We start from the raw sequence: 17,284 nt of genomic DNA on the forward strand, positions 1-17,284 counted from the left end.
ATCAGATCGCATTTGGCATATCAGATCATCATCTTCTCATCTATAAAATGAGGAAAGTAGTATTTCAAAGGACTTCCCTGGTGGCTCAGATGGTAAAGAATCTGCCTCCAATGGGAAAGACCTGATCCCTGGAGAAAGGAATGGCTACCTACTCCAGTATTTCAGAAGATTGTTGAGAAAAATTCAATACTATTAATATTTCTATTTTTCTAATATTTTCATTACTTATAACTGACATGAATAATTTTATTTAAATACATAGACATGATTATATTAAATATAAAAGGGGATTTTCTTAAAGAGGAGTTCCTTTATTTTCTTTTCCTTTGTTTTGACTTCTCCTTCCCACTTGGCTCAGCACTTCTCAAACCACAGCTCCTCTTCAAACCCAGGCCATTGGCCCATCACACACAACTATGTTGACAACCTGGAAGATACCCTCTGTATTTTTTTTCATGATTATACAATAATAAAAGCATATTGATATGTACACTGGGCTTCCCTAGTGGCTCAGACAGTAAAGAATCCACCTGTAATGCAGGAGACCTGGTTCCAATTGCCAGGTTGGAAAGATCACCTGGAGAAGGGAATGGCTACCCACTCTAGTATTCTTGCCTGGAGAATTCCATGGACAGAGGAACCTGGCGGGCTACAGTCCATGGGGTCGTAAAGAGTTGGACACAACTTAGCAACTTTCCCTTTCACTTTCCAAGTACATTTGAGTGAATATAAGTCCTTGTGTGAAAGATTTTTGGTCATTTGTAGAAAGAGATCATTTTTAGCTTCTTAGTCGTGTCTGACTCTTTGCGACTCCATAGACTATAGCATGCCAGGCTCCTCTGTCCATGGGATTTCCGAGGCAAGAATACTACTTGCCATTTCCTATTCCAGGGGATCATATTACATACAATTTTATGTATCATTTTCTTATGCAACCATATGTCCTGGAAATCCACTCTAGGTATCTGGTGAAGGTCTCATTTTAATAGTTGCATAATTTTTTCTTGATTTGGAAATAACGTTTTATTCATCTGCTCCCATGTTTTTTGATATTTACTTTGTTTCAGCTGCAGCACACACACACACACACACACACACACACCCTTGTTGCAAAATCTATTTTATTTCTTTGCAGTAGATTTTCAGAAATAGAATTTCTGGGTGAAACATCTATAGCAGAGCCAGTCAACAATATTTCTAATGTATGCTAAGTATCTGTTACATAGTTACTGCTCAATAAAATGATACCTGCTATTATTCTCTTTATTAGCTGAGAAGTTGTATTTTGGAAAAGTTGAGTCATTTATTAGATCCCCATTTAGATAAATTACATTCCCTTTAAAGACACGGGTTATCTGCAATAACCAAACTAACCACTGTCCTCTCCCTGTTTATACAAAGTCAAAAGGAAATGGGACTTCACTGGAAAACTAAAATAGACATGAAAGTTGACCTCCTTGTTTCCTCTCTGGCATTTCAAATCCATTTCCTCAGTGAGGCAGGAACTCAGAAGCCCAGGGAGCTCTCATAATTGGAGGTTCTTATTTTGTATTTTTAAAAATTGCTATCAGCTTATTTGTGTATCTGATTTGAAAGACAAAAGAGGGCTCGCTAAAACGTGCTCCCTGTTGTGAAAAAGGAACCAATTTATAGCCTTGGAGTGAGATTAATGAATAAGTTCCTGTGTCTGCAGCCCGGGCCCTGCCGTCTCCCGGCAGAAGCTCCCAGGGAAAAATTGGGTAATTTCTAGTTTGAAGTTTTGAGCTATGTTCAGCTACTCTCCACGAAAATTGAGGCAGCACCTTGTGAAGAGAGGGCAGTTGTTCAAACTGCAGACTTGGTGGATTCCGGACATGAGCGCTCCTAAGCCGTTTGGCTGAAAACGTCAACACATGACAAATTTCAAACTCCAGACTGAAATGGAATCTTGCAAGTTGGCTGAGGGCCAAGGGCTGGGCCCTGGACACAGACTGTGAGAGAGATTCTGGGAGAGAAAAGGCACTCCTACAGTTGCATGAAACAGGAAATAGGTACCTCTGTTTGTCCATGGCTTTGTTCCTTTTTTGTCTGGACACCAGTGAGCCAAGGGAAACTGGGTGGCTAGTGAGGGCATCCTCAGATTGCCAGCCATCAAAGTGGGATGAGCCTCCCAGGTCCCAAGTCCACACCCATAAAATCGAGCTTCAGGCTCACAAATCTTTCTCAATCTTTGTTTCTGCTCTTCTTATCCTATCTTGTCTAACATTTCAGTGAGGGACTGACTTCTGACTTTCTGAGTTTTGAAAACATTTTTTATTTCATGAAAGGAAACCCTTGGACAGAATTCTGCTCTCTGCTTCAACTCTCATCGCATCCTAATTTAGTTTTTGTTTATATGTATATATTTTCCCACCATGATTCAACTCTAGTCCTAAAGTTCTATGCATCTCCCCCCACTTCCCACCGCTCCGCAACAGGCCCATTCTGTCCCCTTGGAAGGGGGCCTGGGAGTTAGAAGGATTGGGTCACAGAACCCGATTCAGAACTGGAAGAAGGAAAAACTGATTCACATTTACATGCTTTCCTAGCCTGTTCTGCATCCATTTTGCCTTGGTCTTTAAAAGTCTCTAACTGAATTGAACTGAAAGTTGTTCAGTCCGACTCTTTGCGACCCCATGGACTGCAGACCACCAGGCTCCTCTGTCCATGGCAAGAATACTGGAGTGGGTTGCCACTCCCTTCTTCAAATGCCTCTAACGCCTTGACCTTATTTAGGGAGCACCTAGTCCCTGCAAAGCCAGTCCGGAAATCAGTGTTCTTTGGGGACCAGGATAACAAGTCTGAATCCCTGTTTGTAAGAAGCTCACTATCTGGATTTAGAGACCCACATGCTCAGAGGAGAAATGACACAGTTCAGAGTTTGTGAATTTCCAGCCAGTTGCAGGGGGAGGAGTTAGGGACATGGGAGTTCAGAGGATGGGATGTCCCTGGGGGCAGGGAGGCTGGGTGGAGAGGACCAGGACCAAGGCCTCCCTTGGCAAATGGAGAAAGGAAGGAAGCCAGCAGGTACTAAGCCTCCTAGTGTGCCAGAGTTCGTGTCAGAGCTTTAGTGGTTGTCTCTGGTAATTCTCAGGACTGGGGTTGGAAGAGAAGAGGAAAGACAGCATTTCCAGCCAGGGACATTAATGACAGCCTGGTCTGAGCTTTGGCCAAATCTGTTCAAGTTGGACATTTGTTTAGACAAACTGAGCTTCTTTGCCAGTGCTGAAACAGCCACAATCTTCGTGTCCTACATAGGTAAGAAGCAAGTTTAATTGGCTTACTCCACGGTCACGATGAATTCTTTGAGCACCCACAAGGCTTTGGGGACCATGTAAATTATGAGATGTTGATATGTAAATTCAGAGTGTATATTGTTTTTGTTGTTGTCAGCAGCAGCAGTCACTCAACTGTGTCCAATTCTTTACGACCCCGGGGACTGTAGCCTGCGAGGCTCCTCTGTTCATGGGATTTCCCAGGCAAGAGCACTGGTTCAGTTCAGTTCAGTTCAGTCACTCAGTCGTGTCCGACTCTTTGCGACCCCATGAATCACAGCACCCCAGGCCTCCCTGTCCATCACCAACTCCCGGAGTTCACTCAAACTCATGTCCATAGAGTCGGTGATGCCATCCAGCCATCTCATTCTCTGTCGTCCCCATCTCCTCCCACCCCCAATCCCTCCTAGCATCAGACTCTTTTCCAGTGAGTCAACTCGGCGCATGAGGAGGCCAAAATATTGGAGTTTCAACTTTAGCATCAGTCTAGTCAAGGCTATGGTTTTTCCCGTGGTCATGTATGGATGTGAGAGTTGGACTGTGAAGAAAGCTGAGCGTTGAAGAATTTATGTTTTTGAACTGTGGTGCTGGAGAAGACTCTTGAGAGTCCCTTGGACTGTGAGGAGATTCAACCAGTCAATTCTAAAGGAGATCAATGCTGGGTGTTCATCGGAAGGACTGATGCTAAAGAGAACTGGAGTGGGTTACTATTTCTTTCTCCAGGGGATCTTCCTGACCCAGGGACTGAACCTGCTTCTCCTGTATTGGCAGGCAGACTCTTTACCCCTGTGCCACCAGGGAAGCCCATTTGAGATGGACAGAGACAGTTGTGGATCCCGGGATTGGCTGGAAGACCTTGGCCTTACTTTGCAGCCAGATGCTCAATGGTTTCAATATGAGAAAGATTATGGGAACTTTTGCGGCCTTATTGAAGAGTCCCACCCAAAATATCTTCTCTCATCTCATACCTAGAAAGAAGAGTGGTGAAGAATGACAAAGGAAAGAATTTTAAAAATCAAACAATGTGTAAGTTGTTACCATCTGTGTTTATTCTGGTAGTATGTTCAACAAGTGTTTTCATGAATGCCCCTGAAGCTCTGTGACAGTCATGGTGCCCAAAGTAAAGTTCTGGTTCCTGTGTTTACAGTCTAACTGGAAAGGTAGATGTTAAAAAAAAAAAAGCAACACACGAAGAAGCATGTGATTACAAAGCCATTATGTACATAATGATGTAGAAGATCCAGGTGCTGTGGGAGAGAAAAACATGGAAGGTGTTTCAGAGTTGCTGACATTTGCGAGGAAACCTAGGCAATGAGAGGATCCAGATGGGTAGAAGGTGCAGCTAGAGGCACTTGGACCAGCCCTGTAGCTCAGCTGAACTCATGAAATGGAGATAACAATGATGCGTCATCCCAGGTTGTCATGGAGACCATTTAATACCTATAGGTCACCTGGCCTGGTGCCGGGTGCATATCGGTGACACTGAACAAATGTTGACCAAATCTGAGCCAAAAGTCCCTCCTAGTCCTCACATTCCAGGGTTCCGAGTTTCTCTCTGACTTTGACCCCAGGGAGCCCCACCCTTGATGTCAGGGCTTGATGTGGCTTCTGGTTACCTGCACAAGTAGGGAAGAGCCGGGAGCACGACCCTTTAGGGACCCACAGCTGTGACTTCCCCGTGATGCTCGTCGGTGCCTTGAGTCAGCTTCCTCAGCCAGCAGGGAAGGTATGCACTTCTTCTCCCCAGAAAGAATGCTGCCCACTCTTTCCCACCCACTAATGACAGTGACCCCGGTCCTGAACTGGAGACAGTGGATATTTGCAAATCCTTCAGTAGAGTCCACTTTCTCTTTATGGTTCAGTTCAGTTCAGTTCAGTCGCTCAGTTGTGTCCGACTCTCCGCGACCCCATGAATCACAGCACGCTAGGCCTCCCTGTCCATCACAAACTCCCGGAGTTCACTCAAACTCATGTCCACAGAGTCGGTGATGCCATCCAGCCATCTAATTCTTGGTCGTCCCCTTCTCCTCCCGCCCCCAACCCTTCCCAGCATCAGAGTCTTTTCCAGTGAGTCAACTCGTCGCATGAGGTGGCAAAGTATTGCAGTTTCAGCTTCAGCATCGTTACAAAGTGTAAATATGCATTGTCGTATATCAGCTAGACATCATGTGTGACTTGAGCCAGGTAGGCAGATATCAAACCATGCTAAAGTGAAAGTGCAGTCGCTCAGTCATGTCCGACTCTTTGCAACCCCATGGACTGTAGCCTACCAGGCTTCTCTGTCCATGGGATTTTCCAGGCAAGAATACTGGAGTGGGTTGCCATTTCCTTCTCCAGGAGATCTTCCCGACCCAGGGATTGAACCTGGGTCTGCCGCATTGTAGGCAGACACTTTACTGCCTGAGCCACCAGGGAAGTCAAACCATGCTATGTCACAGACAAAACAGACTCTGGGAAGGAAAGTGACATTCTGAGGGTCTTGCAGATAACTAGTGGCCCGGGCCTGGGCCTTCTATCACTGGTCCGGTTCTCTTTCCACTGTGGCCCACTGTGTTTCTGCCAAGAGCAGGCTCCAGGATAGGACAGGGTGGACGGGTGTGCCTTTGTACTCTGCCCCTTGTTCACTTTCAAGTGCAAACATCTGTTGCATGTTGTCCGCTGCCAAGCCCTGCACTCGGCCCCACGGAGGCATCAGCCTCTTTGACAGTGGTGTTTGAAGGCTCAGGGTGGCAGGGGGATGTCCCAGAGGAAGGAGGGGCTCTCCCCCCACTGCTGGAGGCTGTCCCTGCATCCCAGTCGTTCCTGTTCTGAAGCAATGCCAGTCATGCGGTAATGCATTTAACCTTTGAAACCGAATCTGATCCATGGCCGTCCTGTGGTGTCTGGGCCTCCATCTGCCAAGGGGACAAGCCTACTGCGGGCTCACCTTCCTCCTTCATGAGCCTGAACTTCCAGAGCCAGGGGCAGGGTCCCTGGTCTGTCCTCAGACCAGTTTTGGGTGAAGCTTTTCCTCCAGGTTTCCCTGCTCTCATCCGTGAGGTTATTTCTTACTCACCTTCTCCATTCCTGGCTCAGTGCAGAGTGTCAGTCATCCCATGAAGACTGCTCCCTAAAATGCCCAGCGTCCCACCCAGGAGACTCTCTCAGGTATCCCACAGCTTGATCTGGCAGATGGGCCCCAGCGCCAGTCCCTGTAATGGCGGACTTTTGTAAACTTCTAGGCCCATGTTCAAGCCCTGGGTCTTGCAGCCTTTTGCATGCTGTTCTCCATGTTCGGAATGTCCTTCATCCTCTGGCCAGTCCTCCTCCAGCTTTACCTTCGACCCCACCTGGGCTGTCCCCTCCCTGACCTAACCTGCATGTGTACCTTGCACTGACTGCTAGAACTCTAGAGACTTTAGTAATGAACTCATCTGTGTTTAAAAGCCCTTTGGACTGTGCCTCGTTCTCCATTGCATTCGCAGCGCCTAGCCTAGTGCTGGGCACATAGCGGGTCCTCATAGTACCTAATGAATGAAGAAGACTCAGCTAACCTTCCACACCCTCAGCCACATCTGCACCCAGAACTCTGCAGCACCCCCCAGCCTTGCACTGAGGGGAATCTGCCCACTGAATCCGATTCAGAGCCTCTATGGCCTTCACCTTTCCTGGAATTCTACTGTCCACAGTCTGTCCTCTCCTTGACACATCTGAGGCTTCAGCTCAAGAAAGCTGTGCATTTCTGGACTTCTACTGCTGGCTTCCTGTCTCTCACCCTGCTGGTCAACGCCATGATGTGTAAAAGGGTGTTTGGAAGTATTCGTACATTCCATAGGTATGTGTGTCCAGGTAGGGGTTGGAGGGCAGCAGGAGTCCCAGCCTCTGGGAGGTTAACCCATGAAGGTTTGGTGATGGCCACCCAAACTCCTTCCTGCCGCTTGGGTATTTCAAAGATGAATTTGTCCTGTCTCTCTAAGAGCTTAACTTGAGGGTCTGGGGACAGAAGAGAGAACTAACACAAAGGGTAATTCAAGAATGAACACAGGGACTTCCCTGGTGGTCCAGTGGCTAAGACTCCAAGCTTCCAATGCAGGGACCCAGGTTCAATCCCTGGTCAGGGAACTAAGGTCCCACATGTTCACGTGCTGCAACTAAAGATGCTCTATACTGCTCTGAGTACCACAACTAAGACCCAGCGCATCTGAATAATAAATAGAAGCAAATATCTTTTTATAATGACCTTGCAATTTGTGAACTAGGACATTGCATTGGCAACACATTGAAATAAGTCAGCTACCTTATATATCCAGAGAAGGCAATGGCAACCCACTCCAGTACTCTTGCCGGGAAAATCCCATGGGCGGAGGAGCCTTATATATCAGAGAGTAGGGGACTGTGAAACCAGACATGGCCAAGGAATGACCTCAACTAATTCCTTACAAAGATGCCGCTGTGGGGGGGCCTCATCTGAAGAGTGCCTGTGTGCCTCCCTCCCAGTTCAGACCCTCTTGAGTTCTCTTCCTCCCTAAGACCCGCACACAGCAGAGCCCGAAGGGACAGGGCCCCCAGCAACGCTGAGAACACCTGTGTCTAATTCAGTTGGTGACTCAGAAATCCCATTCCTGAAATAGGCAACCCCAGCACAGGCAACTGTGTGTCTGCCTCTGCAACCTCAACAACAAACCCAAACTTCCGACCCTGTTTTCTGTGACTGGAAGGAAGCAAAGCAGTGGCCCCGGGAGCAGCTGTTCCCAGCCTGAGCCTCACGCCTAAATGATGTCAGTGGGTACAAATCAACACGCCAATTATTAGGTGAGAAACAAGCCGAAGAAGATCGGCTCATTAAGATCTAGAGTGTCTGAGGGCCTTGTGTGTGTGTTTAGTTTGTCCATATTCTAGAAAATTTTTATTTACTGAGGTTTCGCCTTTACTTTCTCAAACCAAAAGAGATCATGACATTGAGCTTCCAGTCAGCCAGGAGGACTTGACAACCGCCCAGCCAAGGGTGGACCTGCCTGAGGGATCTCCTTTTTACAATTGGGTTTCACCAGGGCAGGCTTCAGTAGCTGTGGAACCAAAAAATTTCTTCTTTCCTGTTGAGTAGTAAGTCTAGAGTTAGAGGCAGACTTTATCCTTTTATACTTTCTTTTATGTAAAAATAAAGACAAACCTGAAACTATCACAACGTTGTTAATCTGCTATACCCCAATACAAAATGTTTTTGGTGTTAAAAATATAATTAAATAAAATTTAAAAAATAAACAAAAACAAACTTTATTCAGTTTATTCTGTACCTCGAATCACTAGTTTTTACACCAACGAGACTCAGTTTTGCAGGACTTTATTCTTGATATACTTGGATGAGGACTCTGAACAATTTTGTTTAAAAATAATCCCAGCCACTACCCCCTGCTACGATCTCACGACAACACGCGATGGCAAAACTAAACTGTCTCACAGGAGAGGAAACGTGACCTGGGGAGAGGCAGACGGGCCTGGAGCCCCCTGCCCTTGCTCTTGGGGTCCCCCTGGGAGCCTGGGGGAGCGGGCTCCTCCCGCAGCTCCGGCCTCTCCCATGAAGTGCTTCCTGCCGCAGACACAGTGCAGCGCTCACAGAGGTCTCTCTGTGGCATTTCTGGAATGTCCTTCTTCCCCAGTTCTGCTGGGCTTTTTTTCTTCGCGTGAAGGCAGGGGAATAAAGAGGCCTATTTATGCTGGGCTGGGCTTCTGTGGAGCGCATCTCCGTGCAGGACTGCTTGACAGTTGGTGTTTCAGAGACAACCTGGGTATGGCCTGGAGCCTCTCCAAGGGAGTGGACGTGGTGGGGTTGGCACCACCTGCCTTTGACTCTGGCGGGGTTGGGTGCTGCCTCCCAGCGTGTGAGGGGCTCACGGGGGCTGCTCTGCGAGGGACTCCCCACTCCTTGCCCCCACGCCCAGGGCCACTGAGATGCTCACAGCTGGTTCTGGGAGGGCCAGCACCAGGTTGGCTATGGTGACTTCCCTAATGGGATTCCGCCAGCCTCCACCAGCCCTTTAGACTTGACCGAGTCCTGGCATGTGCGACTCATGTTCTCACAAAAATTCAGAGAGGTGGGTGTTACACTCCATATTTCAAAACTGAGCACTAGGTGCAACGTGTCCTTTCTGTATAACGTCACAGGCTGTTTAGACAGCCTTTGGGGGTACCTGCCTCGCCAACAAAGCCTCTTTCCTCTGAGAACTCACCCTGCCCCACAGCAGGCTCACGAAACAACCGCGCTTCACGCAAGCTTCAGTTAACTGGACTAGAGACGGACCAATGACCCAAGCTGGGCCAGAGGAATATTCTCTCTAAGTTTTGAACGTTGACTCAGAAATGCCACCCAGCCTCTGCTGGGCCTTTGAAAGGGAGCCCCGACAACATCAGTCCTGAGGCAACCGTGAGGGCCGAATGCAAAAAATGATAAGATGCTTGTCACAGAGCGCATGATGGAACTGTCCCCTGGTCACCTCCCGCACCTGAAGGACAGTTCCGACAGCTTCCCTGTTTCTGATTCCAGTCGCTCTTGAGACCCTTTGGTTCTCTGAAATATCCCTCTATCTTCTTGTAACAGAATGTTCTATTAGGGCTTAAATGTATGTAACATAATGACCTATTAGAACTTTGAAATTTTTTTTTTAGTGGAAAATCCTCCCAGCTGCTATCTGGGGAGACAAAGACAAGAGGGCAGGGCAGGGCAGGTCCCGAGTGGCCTCGCTTAGACGGTGAACCGCAGGGGAACTCTGACTTGGCAAAGCCAGCCCCACCAGGTAGTCTGCAGGGTACCAACAAGGCGAGACTATTCCAAGAGTGACCCAGGAAACGGGAAGAGCAGGGCCCTTTCTGGTATTTGATGAAAAGGAGGGCTACTAGGTAGACCAGCATGTCCCAACTGAAACCAATGTCAGAGGAGAACAGCAAGGGGTCTTCTGACCTGTGAGACTGACTTCTGCCCCAGGCTTCCCCAGTAGATGCTCAGTAATGTTTACTCAGTAATATTAATATGCGTGATTATTGCCCATGCTTTGGGACTTTCCTGATAGTTCAGCAGGCAATGAATCTGCCTGCAGTGCAGGAGACATGGGTTCAATCCCTGGGTCTAGAAGATCTCTGGAGAAGGAAATGGCTACCCAATCCAGTATTCTTGACTGGAAAATTCTATGGACAGAGGAGCCTGGAGGCCTACAGTCCATGGGGTTGCAAAGAGTCAGACATGACTGAGTGACTTTTTTCACTTTTTGAATTATTAAGAAAGGAACATTTAAGGAGATGAGAAAGCTTCATAAGGTAGGAACCTGGGTCTTCTGAAAGCCAAACTCATTTTCCGGTTATGAAGATCCGGGCTACCCACTTTCCTGGAGAACGATACGTCCCCCTCCTCTGCTGCTGGGCCACAGATGCAGGTGACCCCTCTAACCGCTTTCCGTGTATGAAGCCACCCACAAAGGACTTATGCAGGCTTGGGCTTCAGCTCAGGGGTGGGGCATTTGATGTGTCACATGTGGACATGCTCCCCACCCCCCAACACTTTCACTATTAGTTTGCCTGTTAAGCAGACAGAATCCATCAAAGATTAGCACTCTGCCGGAGTTTCTGGGTTGAGTGATAAAGCACAAGTATTTCCCTTTCTGAGACTCTCTGAACTCTCCATAATATTTCTACGGCTGTCACTCTCCTATTCACAAAAATAAACCCAGGCTTAACTAAGCTTCTCTTCCTCCCTTTACTTTTCCAAGCCTTGGGGTGTCCAAAATAACTGTGTTTATTACAGCAGCACATGGTGACATTGTCTGCTGTGATAAAAAGTCCCTTCCTCCAAGTGGTCAGCACTCTGAGGAGGGAGAAGGCTGGTGGGGCCTGTAGTTCCTAGGCGTGGGTGCTGTATGGTCTCAGACTAGCTCCTCCCCGGCAAAAGGAGGAATGAGAACAGCTTTTAGCATCAGTCAGATTGAGTCTGTGTTGTAGTGCGTCTGGGCTGCAGTAACAAAAATATCGTAGACTGAGAGATTTAAACAACAAACATTTATTTGTTATGGTTCTGGAAGCTGAGGAGTCTGAGATCAAGGCACTGGCATATTTGCTTCCTGGTTTTTAGAAGAAGACTATCTTTTATTTTTGTTTTTTTAATGGACACGAGTTTGAGCAAGCTCTGGGACATGGTGAGGGACAGGGAGGCCTGGCATGCTGTGGTCTATGGGGTCGCAAAGAGTCAGAAGCGACTGAGCAAATGAACAATGATTTATTTTTCAGTTGTATCTTCATTGCTGCAAGGACTTTTCTCTCGCTGTGACACTGGAGGTTACCCTTCATTGTGGTGAAGGGCTTCTCATTGCGGTGGCTTCTCTTGTTGCAGAGCATGGGCTCTAGGCACTCGGGCTTCGGCAGTTGCAGCACGTGGGCTCCGTCATTGTGGCATGCAGGCTTAGTTGCTTCGTGGCACGTGGGATCTTCTTGGACCAGGGATGCAACCTGTGTCCCCTACACTGGCTGGCAGATTCTTATTCACTGCACCACCCAGAAAGTCCAGAAAGCTAACATCTTGCTGTGTCCTGACATTGCAGAAGGGTGAGAGAGCTGTCTGGGGTCTCTTGCTGCTGCTGCTGCTAAGTCACTTCAGTTGTGTCCAACTCTATGTGACCCCATAGATGGCAGCCCACCAGGCTCCCCTGTCCCTGAGATTCTCCAGGCAAGAACACTGGAGTGGGTTGCCATTTCCTTCTCCAATGCATGAAAGTGAAAAGTGAAAGTGAAGTCACTCAGTCGTATCTGACTCTTAGAGACCCCATGGACTGCAGCCCACCAGGCTCCTCTGTCCATGGGATTTTCCAGGCAAGACTAATCCCATTCCTGGGAGTTCCACCCTCATGACTTCATCACCTCCCAAAGGCTACACCTCCAAGTACCATCACACAGGGAGCTGGGTTTTTAACATATGCATTTTGCAGGGGGCAGGGGGCTGGGAAGTGACACAAACTTCAGTCTATAGCCCCCTCCCCCTAATTAAAGTTGCTCAGTCGTGTCCGACTCTTAGTGACCCCATGGACTGCAGCCTACCAGGCTCCTCCGTCCATGGGATCTTGCAGGTAAGAATACTGGAGTGGCTTGCCATTTCCTTCTCCACTCCCCCTAATTAAGCTACTCGTTAACAGCACAATCCTGGACAAATTATTTTATCTCTCTGAGTCCCAGATTTCTAACTTTATTTGGTTGAAATGGGGAACAAATGAGATACTATAAAAAAGGTGCTTGGCTCAGACTGGACTTTTATAAATAATACATTTTAAAAATAATTTATTTATTTTAATTGGAAGCTAATTACTTTATTATATTGGTTTTGCCATACATTGACATGAATCTGCCCCGGGTGTACATGTGTTCCCCATCCTGAACCCCCCTCCCACCTCCCTCCCTATCCCATCCCTCTGGCTCATCCCAGTGCACCAGCCCCAAGCATCCTGTCTCATGCATCGAACCTGGACTATCGATTCTTTTCACATATGATAAAATACATGTTTCAATGCCATTCTCCCAAATCATCCCACCCTCACCCTCTCCCACAGAGTCCCAAAGACTGTTCTATACATCGGTGTCTCTTTTGCTGTCTTGTATACAGGGTTATCGTTATCATCTTTCTAAATTCCATATATATGCGTTAGTATATTATATTGGTGTTTATCCTTCTGGCTTACTTCACTCTGTATAATAGGCTCCCGTTTCATCCACCTCATTAGAACTGATTCCAGTGCATTCTTTTTAGGTGCTGAGTAATGGCAGAAAGTGAAGAGGAACTAAAAAGCCTCTTGAGGAAAGTGAAAGAGGAGAGTGAAAAGGTTGGTTTGAAGCTCAACATTCATAAAACAAAGATCATGGCATCTGGTCCCATCACTTCATGGGAAATAGATGGAAAAACAGTGGAAACAGTGTCAGACTTTAGTTTTTTGGGGCTCCAAAATCACTGCAGATGCTGATTGCAGCCATGAAATTAAAAGACGCTTACTCCTTGGAAGGAAAGTTATGACCAACCTAGATAGCATATTAAAAAGCAGAAACATTGCTTTGCCAACAAAGGTCCGTCTAGTCAAGGCTATGGTTTTTCCCGTGGTCATGTATGGATGTGAGAGTTGGACTGTGAAGAAAGCTGAGCGTTGAAGAATTGATGCTTTTGAACTGTGGTGCTGGAGAAGACTCTTGAGAGTCCCTTGTACTGCAAGGAGATCCAACCAGTCCATTCTAAAGGAGATCAATCCTGGGTGTTCACTGGAAGGACTGATGCTAAAGCTGAAACTGCAATACTTTGGCCACCTCATGCGACGAGTTGACTCACTGGAAAAGACTCTGATGCTGGGAAGGGTTGGGGGCGGGAGGAGAAGGGGACAACAGAGAATGACATGGCTGGATGGCATCACCGACTCTGTAGATATGAGTTTGAGTGAACTCCGGGAGTTGGTGATGGACAGAGAGGCCTGGCGTGCTGTGATTCATGGGGTCGCGGAGAGTCGGACACAACTGAGCGACTGAAGAAGAAGAAGAAGAAGAAGAATGCTCCATTGTGTGTATGTGCCACAGCGTTCTTACCCATCCATCTGCAGATGGACGTCCAGGCTGCTTCCGTGTCCGTCTTCACTAGGCTCCTTGCCCAGCCAGGGGAGGATGTGGTTCTTGCTGCCGGTTCCCTCTCACTCCAGGTGCCTGTTGTACTGTCTCTCCTTGCTGAGCCTGGGCAGAGAGTCCAGAGTGGTAGGTCACCTGTCCCACATCCTGCCCTGTGTTTGCTTCCAGGGCTGGGCTCATCAAGTCACTCACCCTTTTGTCCCATAAACATGCAATGGGTGTGTACTGTGCCCGAGAGACTGACCTGGCCCACAGGGAATATACAGAAGAGTGAGACAGGTCCCTGCCCTCAAGTACACAGACCATCACAGGACATGTGTGACCCTGACACAGCTGTGCACACGGTGAGCACAAAATGCCATGTGCTGGAGGGAAAGGGGCTGGACGTCCAGCAGGAGCTTCTGGAAAGGTTCCGTGGGAGGAAAGCTCCCCAGAGGCTGTGGGGTCACCTCACTCTCCACCGGGTTGCAAACATTTATAGCTTTTTTAACAGCGCCAAGGGATCTCGTGAAGCTGGGCCTGGGAGGCGGAGGGAAGAAGCATATTCTGGGCAGGAGGAACTCCATCTTGAAGGCTGAGAGGGGTCCCAAGGCTACAAGTGTCACAGGAGTGGAGCGTAACCCAGTGCAGCAAGAGTAACAATGGAGGGTTTAGCGGGAAGACCTCACGGCGAAACGGGAAAGAGGCGTTCACACCGGGCCTTGAGGTCTTGGCTCCTCTCCAGACACGTGTGGGCAGTCCAGCTGGTCAGGGGCTGTTAGAACAAGGGCTCACAAACTTGTGAATTTTACACATCACAAAAAATTATTTTTAAAAAATGGAGGAGGAGGGAACTGATGTGGGGTGAACAACATTTCATTTTGCCTTGAAAGAGCAAGGAAACAATTTCCAGGGCCACCATTCCATAAAATAAAAGGCATTTTAAAATTTTTGATTTTTTTTTTTGGCTGTGCTGGGTCTTTGTTGCTGCACAGGCTTTTCTCTCATTGTAGCGAGCAGGGGCTTCTCATTGCAGTCACTTCTCTTGTTGCAGAGCACAGGCTGTAGGGTGTGTGGGCTTCAGTAGTTGCAGCATAAAGGCTCAGCAGTTGTGGTTCCCAGGCTCTAGAGCACAGGCTCAATAGTTATGGTACACGGACTTAGCCGCCCTGCAGCATGTGGGATCTTCCCCGACCAGGGACTGAACCTGTACCTCCTACACTGGCAGGTGGATTCTCTACCACTGAGCCACCAGGGAAGCCCAATAAAAGATATTTTAAAAACCAAAAAAAAAAAAATTAATCAATGAGTTTAGCTTCTTGAAGAACTTGCTACATCATCCTTATTGTTCTTATTGAGCTTTAGATTGAAAAACATTTTTATGCCCTGACCCTCGCTCCTAAGACTAGTAGTTGGGAAGCAGGGATTAGAAAATAAATTGTCAAATTGTCAGGGGAGGCACAAAATTTAAATTCCTTTAAAGCTCAGCCATATCTTGGGTGGGGAAGACCACCTTTGTGCTCGCTTGGTTCAGTTCTGACAACTGCAAGCTCTGTACTTCCGGTCAGATTCAAAGGAGCTTCCCAGGATTAATGATGCAAAGTGACACACTTAGGAATAAACTCTATCAGGGGAGTATCTTCTCCTGAGAGAAGCCCAGTGACATCGTGGGGACCTTGACCTCCCCATTTGTATGCATGATACCACATGCTCTCTAAGCAGTCTCCTATCTCTGACACCAACAATCCTTAAATCAGAACGCTGATGGGGGTTTCTCTGGTGGTTCAGCGGGAAAGAATCTGCCTGCCAATGCAGGTGACGTGGGTTCGATCCCTGGGTCAAGAAGTTCCCTTGAAGTAGGAAATGGCAACCTACTTCAGTATGCTTGCCTAGGAAATCCCACGAGCAGAGGAGTCTGGTGGGCTACAGTCCATGGGGTCACAAGGTGTTGGACAAGACTTAGCAACTAAAAGACAACAACAAAAAAGCTGATGACTATAAAGAGGTCTGGAGCTTGGGCCTAAATTTCCCGGCAGCTAAAATGAAGGGAGGATGTTATGAGTTACACAGTTTTCTTTTCTGACAAAAGAATGCATACAAATTGATTTGCAAGAGCCCGATGTTTTCCCGGAATGAAGCTCCTGCTAAAACTTCCTCTGAGTGACCCTGTGAGACACTGGACTTTGGAATGGACCATGGCTTCCACCATGGTAACACAAGACTCATAGATGCTGTTCAAACAGATGATGCTCATAGGCCATTTCCAAGAAGGCAGAGGTCACTGGGAGCATCATAATTCAAGGAAGGTACTTCTGCCTTTGATGTACCTGTGGTCTTAGAAGTACAGGAAGAACCAGATGAAAACATTGCCTTGTCTGTACATCCCAGAACCATAGCAGAGCCCTCAGCATGGCTCTACTGCAAGGACCCATCAAGGTTCTGGCCATATTCCATTTCTTGACCCGAGCGATGGATATTGCCTAAGCCATACATTTATCTTGTGCCCTTTTATGTGTGTGTAACACAGTAAAAAACTAAAAAGAAAACCTTGATGGATTTCTTTTTAAATGTACAGTTAAACTCATAGTTCATTTGAGATGGTTTAGTTTGCATTTGATTCATTTTTTAGCTTAGTGTTTTAAAAATAAATATTTTTCTACTGTTCATAGCAAACATATTTTCAGGAGAATCTCTTTAGTATAAAAGGAGGCCCCAGACCACACTCGGCAGGGTCTGTTATGCACAAGACAGCTACTGGTCCGTCATTGTGTCATTTAAACTTTCCAAATGTGTTTATTTACACAAAATAACTCATGAAAAAAATGACTGATGTTCCTTCAGAACCCACTGGGGACATCAGTTCTTGTGTGAATGAACGGAAAAGCAGTTGATCATTAGTCTTTGAAAAGAGTGTGGTACTTTGTGGTATGCGTAGCCCATGTTGGCTATTAATGATTAAAAAGCACTGAGATTTCTGCAATAAAATAATGTGATTATATATTTGGTTGAAAAACATCACTCACTCAGTCGTGTCCAATTCTTTGTGACCCCATGGACTGTAGCCCACCAGGGTCCTCTGTCCAGGAATTCTCCAGGCAAAAATACTGGCATGGGTAGCCACTTTGGTAACCCTTCCTAAAATTATTTGACCAGGTAACCCTTATGTGATATAGAATATATATTTAAAACCTCATGGAATTAGTATTCTGTGGAACATACTTTGAAAAGCACTGTATTAATTCATTCTTCTAGTTTTACAGGTAGAGAAAATAAGGTCAGAGAGCAGAGGCTCCCCTGGGGCCACACACTGAGTCCTCCGTGTGCTAGGCTGCTCTGAAATGAGGGAGTACTCAGCCATCTGTCACACTTGCTATTCTTGTGGATTTAAATTAAAATAACAT

The sequence above is a fragment of the Moschus berezovskii genome, chromosome 11 (genome assembly GCF_049115385.1).
Source record: "Moschus berezovskii isolate FMDL1 chromosome 11, NW_MosBer_1.0, whole genome shotgun sequence".
Taxonomy (NCBI): domain Eukaryota; kingdom Metazoa; phylum Chordata; class Mammalia; order Artiodactyla; family Moschidae; genus Moschus; species Moschus berezovskii.